Source organism: Protopterus annectens, chromosome 2.part2 (assembly GCF_019279795.1).
Source record: "Protopterus annectens isolate FY-2018-M chromosome 2.part2, PAN1.0, whole genome shotgun sequence".
Lineage (NCBI taxonomy): Eukaryota > Metazoa > Chordata > Ceratodontiformes > Protopteridae > Protopterus > Protopterus annectens.
The window spans coordinates 457462541-457480414 of NC_056730.1; the positions used below are offsets into that span (position 1 = coordinate 457462541).

General features: G+C 41.7%; 1 protein-coding gene across 2 annotated transcripts in view; it reads left to right on the forward strand.

Annotated features, from left to right (window-relative positions):
- Positions 1-17874, forward strand: part of GCNT4 (glucosaminyl (N-acetyl) transferase 4) — a 430511-nt gene that overhangs the window by 358306 nt on the left and 54331 nt on the right. Inside the window, exon 3 of one of the 2 annotated variants that reach the window (XR_006363845.1) lies at positions 5465-5701. The exons of the other annotated variant lie outside the window; for it this stretch is intronic. The gene's annotated coding sequence lies outside the window, so the exon portion shown is untranslated. Of the gene's footprint in view, positions 1-5464; positions 5702-17874 lie in introns of those variants that run through there. 2 annotated transcript variants of the gene reach the window in all.

The window sequence follows — 17874 nt, forward strand, 5'->3', positions numbered from 1 at the left end:
AACACACTGGTCCCAAAAATGATTGATCAATGTTTATTGTTAAAATAAATTAAAATGATGATCACAGGAACAGGAAGAATGTTGCCTTTTAAGACAGCATGAGAGAGGCCATATAGTAACTTGCTAAATGCTGTTTTCAGTGGGAAGGTAATATGTTTGCTCTGTGTACGTTGGACATATATCATCTGCTGTATTACAACAACCATACAGTGTTATAGATGGCCTCATAATAATCACAGTGGGGTACAGATTGCAGCACATCACATTGCATGCTGTTTTTAGTGGTACTTTTATATGTGGTGTGCATGTGAGTGGGGTAGATGCTCCAGATCGTATTATAACAAGCAAATGACCAATTTATATTATAACAACCACATAGTCTGGTGTAGTGCTTAATGTGACCGTGAGGGTAGATGGAAATATATTGGGATGCTTTCAGTGAGAAAACAATATAGTTCTTCGGTGTGAATAGGACATTTGTCCTGGATTATACTGAAGCAATGATACAAAACGGCGAAGTGTCTGATATAACCATGGAAAATGGGGCTAGATGCTAACCCACTAAAAATCTGTTTTCATGGGTAAAGTGATGGATTTGTTCTTTATGAGTGTGACAGGTGTCCCAGATTGTAACAGTCATGACATAATGTTGGCTTCCTGATGAGCACTGGGACAGGCTATAACACATCAGGATTGCTCTATCCCAGTGGTGTTTGTAGGTATGTGTGTGTTTGCATAAGAAGAGATGAGCTGAACTGCAATACTGTGGACACAAGCTGCCAAATGGTGAATTATAGAGCTATCTGGGCCTGGCCCTTGAACCTTTCTTGACACATGGACCACATATAGAAATGGCAGTAAATAAGGTAATAGTTCAATTAAAACTGTGCTACAAATGGCGTATCTGTTATCCACTGTACCCTGTCAAGCCTTAGCTAGACATATCCTGGTGCGCAAACAAGAGTATGGTCTCCCATCATTAATTGCCATTCACTCTTCTGAAAACTTTGACTTGATTAAAGTGGTAGAGGTCAAATTGCATTGTTTTGTATTTCTAGCAGGCTAACTGACACACTATTGGATTTAATGAAATATTTACACTGGCTCCCTGTTCAAACTAAAGCTACTTTCCTGCTGAGTGTTTTTCAAGATTATCAAATTATGTTATTGTTAGCCTAGCATAGAATCTCGCTGACCTTTAGGGAACACTCATATTCATTTAAGAGACAGACATAGTGAATCAATAACAATGCAAAGCCCCCATTTTAGGAAGGGTAGGGGAGAATGCCTTTCCTCTCAACTCATACAGCCACTTAGCCACTTACCTTCTGATATCAGTATGTACATATCCTTACACTGCTTGGTTTATTAGTTATATCACCTTGTAAATATCCTTAAGGATGTGATTAACTGGCATAAATATCCAGAAAGATATGCTTAAGCTAGGTAATTGTGAACATGTGTTTATACTTTGCCAAAACCATATCACAAGTGGATGTTATTTAATCTAGGATTGCATACCATATTGTGTTCATGCCATTTTATTATACAGAATGTTTGGTACTTTTCCTGATGTCAGACTGAGGAAGACTTTATTTATATGCAAAGCATGTTTAACTTCATTCTTTATCACATAATCTGTGCTATTTTATTATTGAAACGTGTTTCTTGTCTCATATCTGTATTGCTGTTTCGCTGTTGTCCCTGTGAGACTGGTCATGGCTGAAAAGGATTGCTTGATCAACAGCCACCCAATTTATATGTGTGTGGGGGGGGGGGGATCTACTTCAGAAGACTGACAAACCAAAAGACTGAAAATTCAAAATACTGAACACATTTTAATGCAGGGGCAAGTCCCTGCACCCTTTATGTGGGGGAGCTACGCCTCCCCCACCCCCACCCCCACCCCCTGCTAATTGTATATACCAACTTCAGGATCACACAACAGTGGAGAAGGAGCAAATCCCATCATTGAATATTTTGAATTTTCAGTCTTTTGGTTTGTCAGTCTTCTGAAGTAGACCCGTGTGTGTGTGTGTGTGTGCGTGTGTGTGTGTGTGTGTGTGTGTGTGTGTGTGTGTGTGTGTGTGTGTGTGTGTGTACAATTTCGTGTGTGTGTGTGTGTGTGTGTGTGTGTGTGTGTGTGTGTGTATGTATGCATGTATAATTTTTATAACCTGATAACATTCAAGCATCAGAAGTATTCCCAGACAGGAAGAAGTTATTCCTGGGGGAGAGCGGAAATTGTGTGTGTTTGTGTGTGTGTAAAAAAAATTATCACTTTTATTAATCGATTACATTTAAATTATTGTCTTTCTAGCCTGCGTGTGTGTGTGTGGGGGGGGAGCTTGTTGAGGGCTGTTTTTCACTTGATCATAGTAAAATACTAACCTATTCAAATACTGGGTGGAATCTATGTATGAAACCTGAAATACTTACAGGAAAAAATGTAATAATCACAGTCAAGTATGTATTATGACTAAAAGAAGGGAGTTATTCTGTGTGGACTCTGTGTAAAAAGAATTGAAACTATTATTCATGATATGATTATAGAATTAATGTTTACTTCTGTAGTTTTGCAGTGTAGACATTTTTGGTTTTCAGTATGTAGAATCTGAGTGCTAGCTAATAAGGCTTATTAGATTATGATAGAAAAAGGTGTACATTTTCCTTTTTATCACTGCAACAAATGCAGAATACATCAAAATCCAAAAAATATATTGTGCTATTATAACACCAATGCTGAGGTGTTCGTCTGTAGCAGTTACGTTTCAAGCAATTAAATAATCAGAAAAAGAAATGTTGATAATTTTAAATTCACATTCAGAAAATCACAGGGAACTCTTTTAGTAAGTAACCTTGCATCTAGGAACACAATTAAACACAGGTTGTAGCTGTATAGGAAATACATTTTCCCAAAAGTATTAGAAAACAACATGTTTCAGAGATATAGCACTATATTAATAAAAAAACACTTTCAGACCTACATGGTCATTAAAATGTATCGGGCTGCGTAGTTGCACTATATTTAGATTTTAGAAGGACTGTGTATATGATTTTGTCTTCAGGGTTGAGAATGCACCACATGGCCCCATATTTATTGAATCAGCACTATATCAGATAATAAGGTACACAAACACACACATCTATTTATCTATGTAGACAGACAGGTGTGTGTGTTATTATGAGTTTATATTTCATATGTAGATTTAGTATTTATGTCATCATTGACATCATCTTCATCAACCCCTTTTTTTCCCATTTTGTACACAGGGCAGTAGCTGCCATTACATATCGGAATGAGAGATGTACTAATTGTTTCTCGAGTAGCTGATGCATGGAATAGGCTACCAAACTGCATTAAAGCAAGCCCTAGCTTAGATATTTTTAAGAACTTATGGTTGGAATCATTGTTTTGCTATATTGGCAGACAAGTAGGGCATTACTGCCCATGCCTGCAATATTTGTATGTCTGTATCTCTCGTGATTCATTGGCACACACTCTTTCTTTCTTAGACAGTCATGTCTGACTGTTTCAAGTCTTCTGTCCTGCAGTCCATCCATATTGCTGGATGTCTTCATTTTCTCTTGCCTTCTTCCTGTGTCTCCTAAATCTTCTTCACCATATCATCTTCTGCTTTCCTGCACATACATTATTTTGACCTTCTCTGTAATTGGAGCTACTCTGGTTTCTGTTGTTATGTGACCTTCTCATTCATACTTTCTTTCCTCTCAACTACATTTTCTAGATACTTAAAGCTGTTCACCTGTCTCACTATTTTCCATTCTATCTCAAATTTCATCTTCATTTAACTTCTCCAGTTTGCTGCCATTACATCTGTTTTGCCTGTATCCTATTTCATCCCATATGCCTCCGATTTTGCCGTCCATTCCCCTATCACTTGCCAAAGTTCCTGTTCAGAGTCTGCTTGTAATACCACATCATCTGCATCTGCATCTGCATTCAGCAGCTTTGTTGATCTGTCCCCTCTGACCTGTTTGCTAATGTAGTCCATCACTAGTAGGATGGCAATGGGATGAGTGCTGAATCCTGATTCGCACCCACTTCATCTAGTGACCCCTCCATAACACTGACCATTGTTTGTACTTGAGTCATTGGGTCCTTGTACATAGTCTGCACTATTTCTACCAATGTTTCTTGGACTTCAAACCAGCACAGGACTGCCTAAATCAGCTTTCCTTGGTCCTTGTCATATGCATTTTCCAAGTCTAGGAATGGCCAGTTGGGCACTTTCCTTAGAGTATTTATATATGTGCATATGTATAACACCTTTTATGCCACTGGAAAGATGCTACTACCCCAAAATTGCCTTGTAAATGCAAGAACAAAATGACTAGCCAGATTCAGGTGTTGAGTTGTGTGTAAATACTCAATTGTGAAATGACAGCTGCTTTGTTGATCTGTCCCTTCAGGCTTGTTTGCTAATGTAGTTCATCATCAGTATGAACAGCAGTGGGCTCAAAGCTGAACCATAATGCACTGCTACTCCTACTGGGAACCCCTCTTTAAGTCTGAACACTGTTCACATTTGTGTGATTGGATCCTTATACATAGCCTGCAGTAAGTCCACCAATGTTTCTGGAACTTGGGACTGCCCAAATCTGCTATCCTGGGACCTTATTATATGCTTTCTCTAAATCTAGGAATGCCCAGTTGGACACTTTCCTCAGAACTTTCATATATGTGCATATATACAACACCTTTTTTGTCACTGGAAAGATGCTATCCGAAAAATGCTTGGTAAAGCCAGGGTCAAAATGATTATTCAAATTCAAGCATTGAGTTGTGTGTATATCCTCAATGGTCAAATGACATTTAGCCTCATTGTATACCTGATAACCCTGAAACTTTACTGAGAACTGTTATAAGGTTACCTGGATTATTGTTTTATGGGGGCACTCTGTTATTGTACACACAGTCTACCAGGTTGCATTGTATTTGTGATCCATAAGGTTAAGTGCCTGACTTCTTTGTAGAGTTGAGGACTGAAAAATATCCAGAACACATCTTGAGATGGCAAAAGCAAAAAGTATATATTTATTCACAAAAGTGGCACTTTTCGTCAATAAAAATGTCATCATAAAAGAGCCAAAGACAAACTGGCCTTCCCAACTTCATGAAAGTAGTATTTAATTCCCTGGAGATTGTTTAGTAGTTGTATGTGCAGTTTCTGCTTGTGGCTCTAATTCCCTGAATGTTTTGTCAAAAAAAACTGTCAAAGGCTGATTGAGAATTTGCCTCCTGCATACTTCTACTTGTAGGCACCAGATATGGCTATGTGTACTTTCACTGTTACAATTTGTCAAGCTGCAGTATGTTGGATTTGTGCAGTGTATGGGTAGATTATTTCTCTTTAAGGGGCAGAATGCAATGTATATTCAGAATGATCATATAGAGAACTGATATTATATTACTTGTAAAATTCATTTACTTTCTCCTTAGAGACGTCTCACTGAAAATATTCAGTTACCTGTCTGCAGTATGGACTCCTATGAAATGATGAAGATAAAGCTGCATACGTCTTTATAGAAAATATAAAAAATAACCAGCTAAATGTCGTATGCACCTGAAAGTCAACACATTTGTCTAGAATTTTGTTAGAAATGTAATTATCTTATTAGTAAGAGATAAGCAGTATACCTGCATAGCTGTTCATTAAAAAGATGCATTTTTAAATCATTTCTTACTCAGTAAGTGAGCTGGTCATTATAGACTCTTTTCAGTCACAATGGCAAGTCTGTGCATGTGTGTGTGTGTGTGTGTGTGTGTGTGTGTGTGTGTGTGTGTGTGTGTGTGTGTGTGTGTGTGTAAAATATATAATTTATACACACAAACTTCAATGCTTTAGGGTAGTCAGTCAACCAGCACATTTTTGGGAGGTGTTTGGAAACTGGGGTACCTGGAGATTACTTATGCAAACATGGGGAAATATCATATATCAACATTTATGTGTTCTGACTGAAAAACTCATTCTTAATGTGTCGGCATAAAAATCAAAGCTGAAAATGTTACTCTTTAGCCATTTTCTGTCATTTGTTTTTGACTATTCGGGTCTGATATTCATATATTCAGAACAATGTGATGTCCTTCAAGGATGCATCTGCAGTCATAACATATGGGTTGTCCTGCCTCGGGCAGCCCTTCGGTCGGCCGGATTCCAAAGTCTGGGTCTGGCCTCGGCTGATGTCGCACTTTCCCCGACGTCAGAGCTTCTGGGGTATAAAGGCATCAGCCGACGCCATTTTCCTCAGTCTTTCTTGCAGCGGTGCCAAGCAGAAGCTGTTCGCAAGTGCCGGTCGGTCAGATCCAGAGATTTCAGCTACCGAAGACTTCTAAAAAAGCTAAGTACCCCGTTGGGGACTCTTTCTTGCCTCAGCCGATGTCAGACAAAGTAAATAATTGTTTAACTTGTGGGAAACAAATACCTCATAAGGATTTCCATTCTTACTGCCTTCCTTGCTTAGGCCCAGTCCACAATGACTTGACTCTGATTCCGCCTACCAGGGAACAACTGGAAGGACCCTTGGGCGGAAAGTTGGCTTTATTCTCGAAAAACTGGCATGGCATTACAAAAGACAAATGGACATTGCAAACAATAGACAAAGGATACAGGTTTCATTTCCACACTGTACCAAGAAGGAGCGGAATGCCAAACCTTCCACCAAACCAGAAGCCAGAGGCTTTAAGACAAATCAACCATTTACTTCAGATGAAAGCAATAGAAAGGGTACCATCTATGGAACAAGGCCAAGGATTTTACTCCAGACTATTCCTTGTACCAAGAAAAGAAACCCAATGGAGGCCTATTCTCCACTTGTCCGCACTAAACACATATCTCATTGTGCCAAAATTCAAGATGCTGACCCTACAGCAACTTCTTCCCATGTTGGGCAAGGAGTCTTGGCTGGTGACTCTAGATCTCAAGGAGGCATACCTGCACGTCCCTATATGACCAGATTGCAGAAGACACCTCAGATTTCTTGCAGGATCAGAGCATTATCAATTCTCAGCATTGCCCTTTGGCTTATCTACTGCGCCCAGAGTATTCACGAAATGCCTGGCATCAGTAATTGCACATTGCAGGCTTCAGGGAATTCAAATCTACCCATACCTGGACGACTGCCTAATACAAGCGGAGAACAAGACAAAACTAATAAAGGATTTGGCCTATGTCCTACACCTGTTACAGGCCTTGGGATACACAGTCAACATCCAGAAGTCAAGACTAGTGCCATCCCAAAGGATAACATTTTTGGGTGCGGATCTGGACACAATAACTCAGATGGCTTTTCTCGCGGAAGAAAAACAAAAGCAACTCCCAGTCTACTTCATGGCTTTGACAAGACAAACTCAGCTTACTGCAATGAAAGTCCTGCAGGCCCTGGGTTACATGGCATCCTGCATAATCTTGATCCCACATGCCAGGCTGCATATGAGGAAATTACAGTGGTACCTAAGGAATGTATGGTCTCAACACAGGCACAGTCTAGAAACCATGATTTCAGTCATTCCATGCCTGAAAAAGGAATTCCTGTGGTGGGCTCAGGCCTGCCAGTCCAACAGTGGGTTGCCTTTCAACAAACCACAACCAAGGCAGACCATCACCACGGACGCCTCAGACCTAGGATGGGGAGCACACATGGAAGACAAGTGTATCCAAGGCCTATGGTCTCAAGACCAGCTGAATTTGCACATAAACCTAAAGGAGATGCTGGCAGTGAAGCATGCAATCGAGGCATTCAAATCATTCCTCCAGCAAGGACATCTGCTGATAAGGACAGACAATACCACAGTCATGTGGTACATAAACAAACAGGGAGGCACGCATTCCTACCCTCTATGCCGGATGGCAATGGATCTGTGGAACCTAGGCCTGAATCTCAACATCCAACTGCAGGCCAAATTCGTACCAGGAAAAGAGAATTCACTAGCAGACAGCTTAAGCAGAACTACCACGGATGCTCACGAATGGATGCTGCATCCAGACATCTTCAAAATCATAACAAACAAATGGGGAATGCCAGAGATAGACCTGTTTGCCTCCCCACTCAACCACCAACTGAAGAAATTCTGCTCAAGAGTATACCACCCACAAGCCTGGAGGGTGGACTCCCTGTCTTTCAGCTGGAATGCCCTAACAGTGTATGCTTTTCCACCACTCCCATTGATGTACAAAGTTCTTCTGAAGATCAGGGAGGAACAGCCAAAGGTGATACTGATAGCTCCAGACTGGCCAAGGCAGCATTGGTATCTGCTACTGAGAAGCATGTCTCGGACGAACTCATGGCCTCTACCCCTATGGCCTCTACTTCTAACGCAGAACAACTTCAAGACCCTGCATCCAAACTTGAAAACACTGCAGCTGACTGCCTGGAAAATTGCTTAAAACAAAACCAAACTGTCTTATCTCAGAGGGTCAAGGACATTATCCTGGAGCCTCGCAGACCCTCCACAAGAAAGACATACTCAGCTAAATGGAAGAGATTCCTCATTTGGAGTGCATCAAAGGGTACAAATGTCACATTGGCAAACCTAGCACACATCCTAGAATACTTAGCAGAACTGTTCCACAATGGCCTGTCCTATTCTTCCATTAAGATTCATGCTTCAGCAATTTCAGCAGAATACAACATGGATCCTCCTATCTTCTCTCACCCTCTCCTCAGACAATTTTTAAGAGGGATCAAAAATGTAAAACCTCCAAGGAAACCCCCTCTGCCTGCATGGGATCTCAGTTTTGTGCTGGAGAAATTAACACTACCCCCTTTTGAACCAGCAGCATTAGCAGACTTACAGTTCTAATCTTGGAAAACTGCTTTCCTTCTAGCAATCACTTCAGCAAGAAGAGTATCCGAGTTACAGGCACTAATGGCAGTGCAGCCTTTTCATGCCAAAGGTGGTATCCAGGGTATCCTTGAACCAAGCTATTCATTTGCCTACATTCTTCCCTAACCCACAGAACAAGGGGGAAAAACTACTGCACACCTTGGATGTACACAGACAACTACGCTACTATCTGGACAGAACTAAAACCAGCAGAAAGACTGACCAACTTTTTGTAGCATATGCAACTGGAGTGCAAGGAAAAGCAATTTCCAAACAGACAATTTCTAAATGGATAGGAAATTGCATTCGTTTCTGCTACTCTTTTCATGGAAAGACAACTCCTGAAAATATCAGGCCTCACTCCACAAGAGCCACAGCCACCACTACAGCTTTCCTACGAGGGGTGGCTACCAAGGACATTTTAGAAGCTGCTACTTGGAGCTCCGTGCATACATTTGCCAAACATTACAATCTACCTTTATACTTCAGATCCCGAGCAGGTTTTGCAACTGCAGTTTTACAGGGGATCTTAACTACACCATCCTTATCTTAGTACCTCCTCCCCCAGTTTGGCTATGGTATTCTACCCATATGTTATGACTGCAGATGCATCCTTGAAGGGCATAGTACAGTTTTGTACCTACCATAAATGTAGATGTCCGATAGGTATGCATCTGCAGTCAGGATTACCCACCCTCCTTCCCCTCTGTGGTATTCCTAGGGTGCTTACCCCTCTTTCAGCTAGCTGGGGGAATCTATTATGGTGTATTTGTTTGTATGTATATCTGTATATATATATTTATATATATATTGTTTGCTACTGTTTGGAATTTTCAACATTTATCCAAATTTAGCCTTCCTAGAGGGCACCTGGCATCTGGGGCAAGAAACACTGAGGAAAATGGCGTCGGCTGATGCCTTTATACCCCAGAAGCTCTGACGTCGGGGAAAGTGCGACATCAGCCGAGGCCAGACCCAGACTTTGGAATCCGGCCGACCGAAGGGCTGCCTGAGGCAGGACAACCCATATGTTATGACTGCAGATGCATACCTATCGGACATCTACATTTATGGTAGGTACAAAACTGTACTTTCTCCTTGCCTTTGTTTCTGTTAGCTCATGACATGTATAAAATATAAGTCTGGGTGTCTTGTTCTGAAAATATAAAAAATTATTATGAAGTATTAAATTGATCTTGTTTTTGGTGTGGATCAAATTTAGGTCAGGAAGGCCATTAAAAAATGACAAGGTACTTAAGTTTTTTATCATATCTTTTCAGGGAAACAGAAAATCACATGGTTATGCTGTCAGACCTAAAGCCACTGTGTGTGTGTGTGTGTGTGTGTGTGTGTGTGTGTGTGTGTGTGTAAATCTGAGCCTTTTTACTTCTTTCTAAATGGTATGGTATATAAAAATGTTTTATCAAAATTCAACATGCTGCTTTTCCTTTGCATTGAAGGTAATACTGCAGTGTAAGGTTACTACACAGGGCAAGTGCCAGTATAAGGCTGTAGTGGTGCAATGATGGGGTCTAAAGCCATGCTGAGATGTGTAGAGGAGTTTGTGCTGTAGAATGAATCTAGGAAGCTGGGAGAAGATACACTTTTGCAAAATTTTTGATAGGGGTGACAAAACTGCAATGGGTCTACAGGAGAAGAAATCAGTGGAGGGTCCACCCTTATGCAAGGGTACAACAAAGGCTTTTTTCCACAGTTGAGGGACATGCTCATTTATTAGGCGAGACACTGGGTATAAAAATACATTGGTTGCAATCTTGATTAGCAAGGAGCTTTTCAGGGGATAGGGTGATTGTCTTTAATTTTAGGAGTTTTTTTTAACGATTAATAAACGTCGCTTAAACTCATTACTCACAAAAGAGTAGCCAATGTAGATATACACCACAGGCAATAATATACCTGCTGTAGAAGACATTGTTGGATCTCCTCTAGTATACATCAGGAATCTCTAATTTTAGGTGATATGAATATTGACTACTTTATCTTAAATACTGATAATCCAATAAACAGCATCCAATTATGTTTTTCTTATCTCATAAATATCCTAACACGATGTAATAAAAATGCCTCAGGCGAATCCACTTTAGATTACATTCCTGCATCACAGCCAGAAAAATAGTCATCCTGTGGCACATAACATGCATGGACAGTACACAAATTGAACTAGTAACACATACCAAACTACTAGGATTTATTATAGATAACCAAATGAAATTCAGCCATCACATACTACAGGTTGTAAGAAAAGACTAATTAAAGTCACTATGAAACTAAACACTTCCTAACAGATACTGCTATAAAAAGCATTGCCTCTTCTGATCTACTCTCAACCCTACTATATGCCTCCTCACTTCTAACCAATCTAAGCACCACTGTGACCCTAAAACGTCAACAGTGCTGTAATAACCTAAACTGGCTAGAGCTCTCACATACACTTACTTATGCACAACTGCTGGTAATCTGTAAACTACTTAATAAACCAATAATAACTTAATAATGCCCAAACCTTGCCAAGTAGAACCCTACGATCTAGTGACTAATTGTTACTTTACATAACAAATCTAAAAACTCTGCAGGTGGCATATTCTAAGATATATCTAAGAACTGGAACTTTATGTCCTTGAGACTAAGACAAATTGTAAACTTAAATACTTTTAAAACATAATTTAAGCATCATCTTATCCAAACTTTGCTCTGCTTTTATAATACTTGTGGTAAGATTATCAAATGACCAATTGCACATTACTATACACTTGGCCTCATGTACTGAAGTCCCTTTACTTCTTAACCTAAGTGGATTATGAACTATTTTTACTGTTTTCTAGCTTTGTCATGCCCAGTCAGACTTTTCTGGTTAACAAATGCAGTAAATAAATGAATGTGTGAATGTCTACAGCTAATGAGATCTGGCTATATTGGCCTGAATGTACCCATAAAGGGTTAAAAATTAAGAAGTCATGGGCATTCAGAAGACAAATAGCTGAAACCCTGGTCGGTCATTAAGGGGTGATTTGCATGTATCACATGGGCCTCTACTTCAGGAGGTTTAAGGTATAACACTGAAAACTCTAGAGTGACTCGGTTTATCTTGCAGTTTTTTGCTGAACGGTTTCTCTATGTGACCTTTTTATTCTTTGGTTTAGATTCTATTTATTTTGTATTTTCAGTGTATTATATTGTTCTGTCCATTGTTATTGCATTATCCATCTCTATGTTGTTATATTACTTTGTTTATGGTGTGTGTATTATTTGCAGTATGTTATGTTTGTCTCATGAAGTTTTTCTTCCTAGGCCTCCATTGAAAATGGTTTCTATGCCCAGTCAGACTTTCGTGGTAAACAAATACAGTAAATAAATAACTAAATAAAGTGCCAAAAAAGCACATAACAGAAGCTTAGAAACAGGAAGAGGTAGAGCAGAGAAGTACTGATGTTCCTCATTTGATTAATGTTGCAGTAGCTTATACCATATGGGATGTCCTGCCAGGGACCAGACCAGCTAACTAGCTTAAAGCTTTAAGGCGCCATCCATATTCCTCAGCCACTGTACAGTTTGGTGAGAGGAGTATCAGACCAATGGCTAGGGAGACATAACATCAGAACTTTCTTGCTGTTGAAGTATGCTGTAACATGCCGACTTCAAGTGATCAACAGTCAGGTAGCATTTCACCGAGGCTGGCTAGATCCAATTATGGAACAGCCTCCAAATTATCATTTTTGTGAAGAAAAGTTATTCTTTTCAGTCAGAAATATTTGCTAAAGGAAAGAACTGATGATGTTAAGTTGTCCATCTCGCCTTCATTCTTGCTGTTTGGGGACTCTGCCATCTTCTATAGCTCGAGAGTTGTTTACTGGCTCGAGGCTACCCCTTATCCCAGAATGTCCAGCGTCAGCTACCCAGATCTCGTTTGCCACTTCAGCTGTGTGGTTGCTTCATTACTGGCTCAGGCTTAGTATAGTTATTTCTATTATTATATTTGTTGTTTATTCTTAAAAATTTGTCAAGTTTTTTGTCTAGTTTTTGTCTAGATATATTACTTTATTCCTTATCGCTTTCTTGTGTGTTGTAGCTTTGTTGGCCGTCACTCCATAACTCTCAAACCTTCTGTTTCCCCTGAACTCGTTTAAATTAGAGAGTTCTCCCTCCCTTGGACAGCCATTTAAATTAGAGGCTCTTCTTTCTGTTCCTTAACTGTAAAAAAAAAAAAAAAAAAAAAAAAGACTTTGTTTCTTAGTTTTGTAGTATAGCTTTTTCTTATTGTTTTTGTGGTTGTTGTTAGTAAAATGTCTAAAGATACCAAGGTATCTGGCTTCAAAAAATGTGACTCATGCTGTCAGAAAATGTCTCTGACAGATGGGCACACTAGTTGTGTATATTGTTTGGGTGCTGTTCACCGACTCCTGTTCTATATGTCATGCTTTTAGTCCAAGGTTCCTGCAGGAGTGCAAAAACAAATGAATCCTTCGGGGGTTATTGAAGCCTCAGGAATCTCCGGCTAAAAGTACTCAGCCAGTGAAATCCCCTAAGTCTGTCAAGACGGCGGCTCCACCTTCAGAGCCGATTCCTTTACTTGACCAACCAAGTATGTCGGTGCCAGCTGGCACCGACAAGGCATCTCCTCCGTTGGCTCCATCTGCTATTTCAGATCCGTCTCGGAGCCATAAGAGACTGAAGTCTCCGTCCTTGGAGTCCATCCACTCAGCACCTAAGTTACCCTTGTTACAGAGTGACATAGCCATCATTCTTCCCACTCCTCTCAATCCTCTAGATTATCGGATCATGATGTGGAGAGAGTAGTAAGTAGGTTGCTTAAGTCACAGGCACTGGCAAAATTTCTGTCCAGCCCACCTGAACAGGTATCGACTCCAACCGCCTCTATTTCTTTTCCTCCTCCGACTACATTTAGCTCGGAGCAGGAGACAATGGATCCGCAGGTAGTAGAACCATCAGCACTGATCATCTCTCCGGTTCCGATGTCGGCTCCAATTACCTCAGTTGTACCTTCCTTCTATCAAGGGATCTGGGCGCCAAGGCTCTCTCATTGGCTCTGAGGGGGGGAGTGGTATTGGACCCTTGTCTGACCCCATTCTCCCCCTTGGAGCTTTGGCGCAGGTGAGCTCGGTTCCAACATCGGCCTCAGAGCAGTCACTCTTGACATGGTGAAGGACTCCTGTTTCTTTGAAGCCAGAGCTTTCTCTGCCTAGAGGTCAGGATGCCATCGAGGTCATGTGGAGTGTGCTGTCCCCCAAAACAGCTCTACTGCTAGCTCCATCGGCTCCTCCCCCCGTGGTGTCTGTTCCAACCTCTACTCCTCCAGACCCCAAGCGTAGGGAACCTGTGCCCCAGGACACCCCATTGGGTGATCCCTCTTCTTCTGAAACCTCCCCTGATCACTCAGAATCGCCTCCCTGGAAGAAGAAGTGCAAGAGGAAGCACATAGACTCCCCTGAGTCTGTCACTTCAGATACAGACATGGATGAATCAGAAGGGTCCCCAAGGTCCTCCTCTGAAGATGCTGCCTTTTCGGACATCCTTGAAATAATTAGACAGAGGAGGGACTGGACTTCCCTAGCACCTACCGGGGACGAGTCTGCCTACCTGGACGCATTCGGTTCCCGACCTTCCACCTCTTGGGTATCTCCTCCTTTTGATCCACTCATGTCTGTAGTGGCTCGAAAGGCTTGGTCAGCTCCAGATACTATGGAACCTACTTTGAGGAGACCAAACAAATTTATTACAGCCCCCCAGGACAAGCAATTCCTTTCCAAAGGTGTACCCGTTGATACCATGGTGGTAGCAGCAGCCACCAAGAAAGAGTTAGCAGAAACCTCTTCATCTGTTCATCCTCCAAACAAAGAGTCTCGGACGATGGACAGATATGGAAAGCAAATGATGTCCTTCAAGGATGCATCTGCAGTCCTAACATATGGGTTGTCCTGCCTCAGGCAGCCCTTCGGTCGGCCGGATTCCAAAGTCTGGGTCTGGCCTCGGCTGATGTCGCACTTCACCCGACGTCATAGCTGCTGTGAATTGGGTATAAAGGCATCAGCTGACGCCATTTTCCTCAGTCTTTCTTGCCGCGCGGTGCCCGAAGCAGAAGCTGTTCGCAAGTGCCGGTCGGCTGTGTCATTTTGCGGAACCCTTTCGAGCGTCCTTCACCAATACTCCCTTTGATGACTCCTTTCTGTTTGGGCCTCAGATGAAAGACGCATTGACCAGGTGTGAGCAGGAAGGCAAGACTCTCTCTGCCGTGGGAGTCCGTTTTTCCACCCCTCCCAGACCTTATCCCAAGGGTCAGAAGAGCGGACAGATGTGGTTCCGAAAATCCCAGGGACCCTTGCCTGACACACATGGTGATTTTTCCCCCAGGGGCATAGGGGGAAACAACAATAACAGACGCTGCCCTTGTGGCAGAGGGGGACCACAAAACCAAAGTGACAGAGAAACCTTCTCTGCCAAGCCCTTCCAGCATCCCTGAAGGTTTGCCCGACTGCTCACCTCTGGAGGCAGTCGGGGGAAGACTTTTGCTGTACCCAAAAGCCTGGCAAAATATAACAAGAGACAGATGGGTACTATCCATTATATCCAGCGGTTACAAAATTCCCTTCTATCAATCCCCCACAGAATCAAAAAAGCCCATCCCAGATGTCCCACTCAATCTAAGGGATCAAGCAGTCACAGAAGTTTCGAGACTGCTAGAAAAAAGAGCCATTCAAGAAGTCCCCGCAGACCAACTAGGGTCCGGAACTTACTCAAGATTCTTTTTAGTACCAAAAAGACAGGGGAATGGAGACCAATACTGGATCTCAGCAGATTGAACAAATCTGTACAAAAAGAAAAATTCTGGATGGTAACACTGCAGTCCATTTTCCCTTTTCTGGGTCAGGACAATATGATGTGCTCAATAGATCTTCAGGACGCGTACTACCATATCAAAATCGACAGACGCTCCAGGAGATTTCTTCACTTCCGGGTAGGGGCCAGTCATTACCAGTTCAGAGCTCTGCCCTTTGGTCTCACCTCAGCCCCCAGGGTGTTCACCAAGTGTATGGCAGTAGTCACGGCTAACCTGAGGCGTCAAGGATTCCAGGTGTTTCCCTATCTAGACGACTGGCTCCATTACTGCTACCACCAGGCATCAACTCTTAGAGGCACAGGATTATACAATCACATCATGTACTCAACTAGGCATTACAGTAAATTTCAAAAAATCTGCCTTGTTGCCCAGTCAGTCTATCACATACATAGGAGCAGAATTAAACACAAAAGGAATATTTGCAAGATTACCACAGGAAAGAGTTTCCACTATTCGTCAACAAGTGTTAATTCTAATGCAGAGCAAAAGGATTCAAGTCAGATATGTCCTCCAAGCTCTAGGCTCCATGGCAACTGCCATTCTTCTTGTTCCATTAGCGCGTTTCCACATGAGAATCCTTCAGTGGCTTCTTTTCATGCAGTGGTCTTTCCAGGAACTACCCATGTCTCACATGATCCTGATCACAGAAACATGCAAAAGGCGCCTTTCTTAGTGGATGGTCTTCCCACTAGTAATTCAGGTGCAGACCTTTCAAACAAACCCCTCTGGTAGCCACAGTGACCACGGACGCCTCCCTGATAGGGTGTGGGGGGCATTAACTAGGCAGGACAGTCCAAGGCACTTGGCAACCTCACAAGTACCATCTGCATATCAATGTCCTAGAAATGAGAGCGGTGCTCCTAGCATTGCAAGCCCTTCAAGACTCTCTTCCTTCCAGGACCATTGCAGTCCAAAAGTACAACATATCAGTGGTGGGGTACATCAACAAACAGTGGTGGGGTACATCAACAAACAGGGCAGGACCAGGACTTACCCCTTGTGTCGAGAAGCACTCAGACTGTGGCATTGGATGATTTCCTCCCAACGTTTTCTGATAGCAACACACATCCCTGGGAAATCCAGTGTCATAGCGGACAGGCTCAGCAAAGCTATTCTCATGCCTCACGAGTGGTCTCTGAATCGGGAAGTTGCGGATCTTATCTTCTGCAAATGGGGACAGCCTTGCTGGGACCTGTTTGCCACTCCTCTCAACAACAAATGCAGCATTATAATTATTCTTTCAATTTTTTTTTTTTTTTTTTTTTTTGGTACAGCGATTTAATCTCTGTTCTGAGCTTTCGAGATTGTAAGCTTTCGCTTACATGGGGTCGATTATTCATTATTTGCTTTTTTAAGCGCTCGATGATATAATATAGACCCATTTGAGAGACCATAAGCTGTAATGCTTATTCTTATTATTACCTCCTTCCAAGCATGTTTATATAGTCCATAGACTTTAAATTATGAGACCCTTCTAGTTTCTGATTTGTTATATTTCCATCCTTACATACACACATATCAGTACTTCAAGCAAGGGCAACAATGCCCATCCAGTTTTGCCAAAATACCATTCACTAGTTCATGTGGTGTGTTTCCAGGCTGTTCTTAAAATGTCCAAACCAATATTCGTCCTGTTCCACTTTACCAGCCTGTTCCATGCAGTGGCCACTCTGCCGTGAACTGCTCAACACACCTCCATTCCCACAGATATTTCCACGAAGGAAATCTGATGACTCTCTAGCATTTCCCAGCAACTACAAACACCCCTAGAATCAGCTAGCCCTATTTGCCCAACACGTCCGAGCGTGCTCACCTCCCAGACCACTGCAAAGGGTACTGCACAAGACCGAGTGCTCTTAGTCTTTCACAATAACTCAGACTTCCACTCTTATGTAAGTCCTAAATGTGTTTGGACCAAAATACATTTTAAATATAAAATTGCACTTATTATTATTATTTACTTTTATTTTTATCAAGAATCAACTTAATGAGCTAAACAAAGTGTTGGGAGACCATCAATATGTGTACATGTGGTTTAAAACTGCCCCTTTATTATTTATATATATATATATATATATATATATATATATTAAAAAAAAAAAAAAACGTCATTACCAAGAATCATCCCAGAGGCTCCTCAGAGCCATTAAGC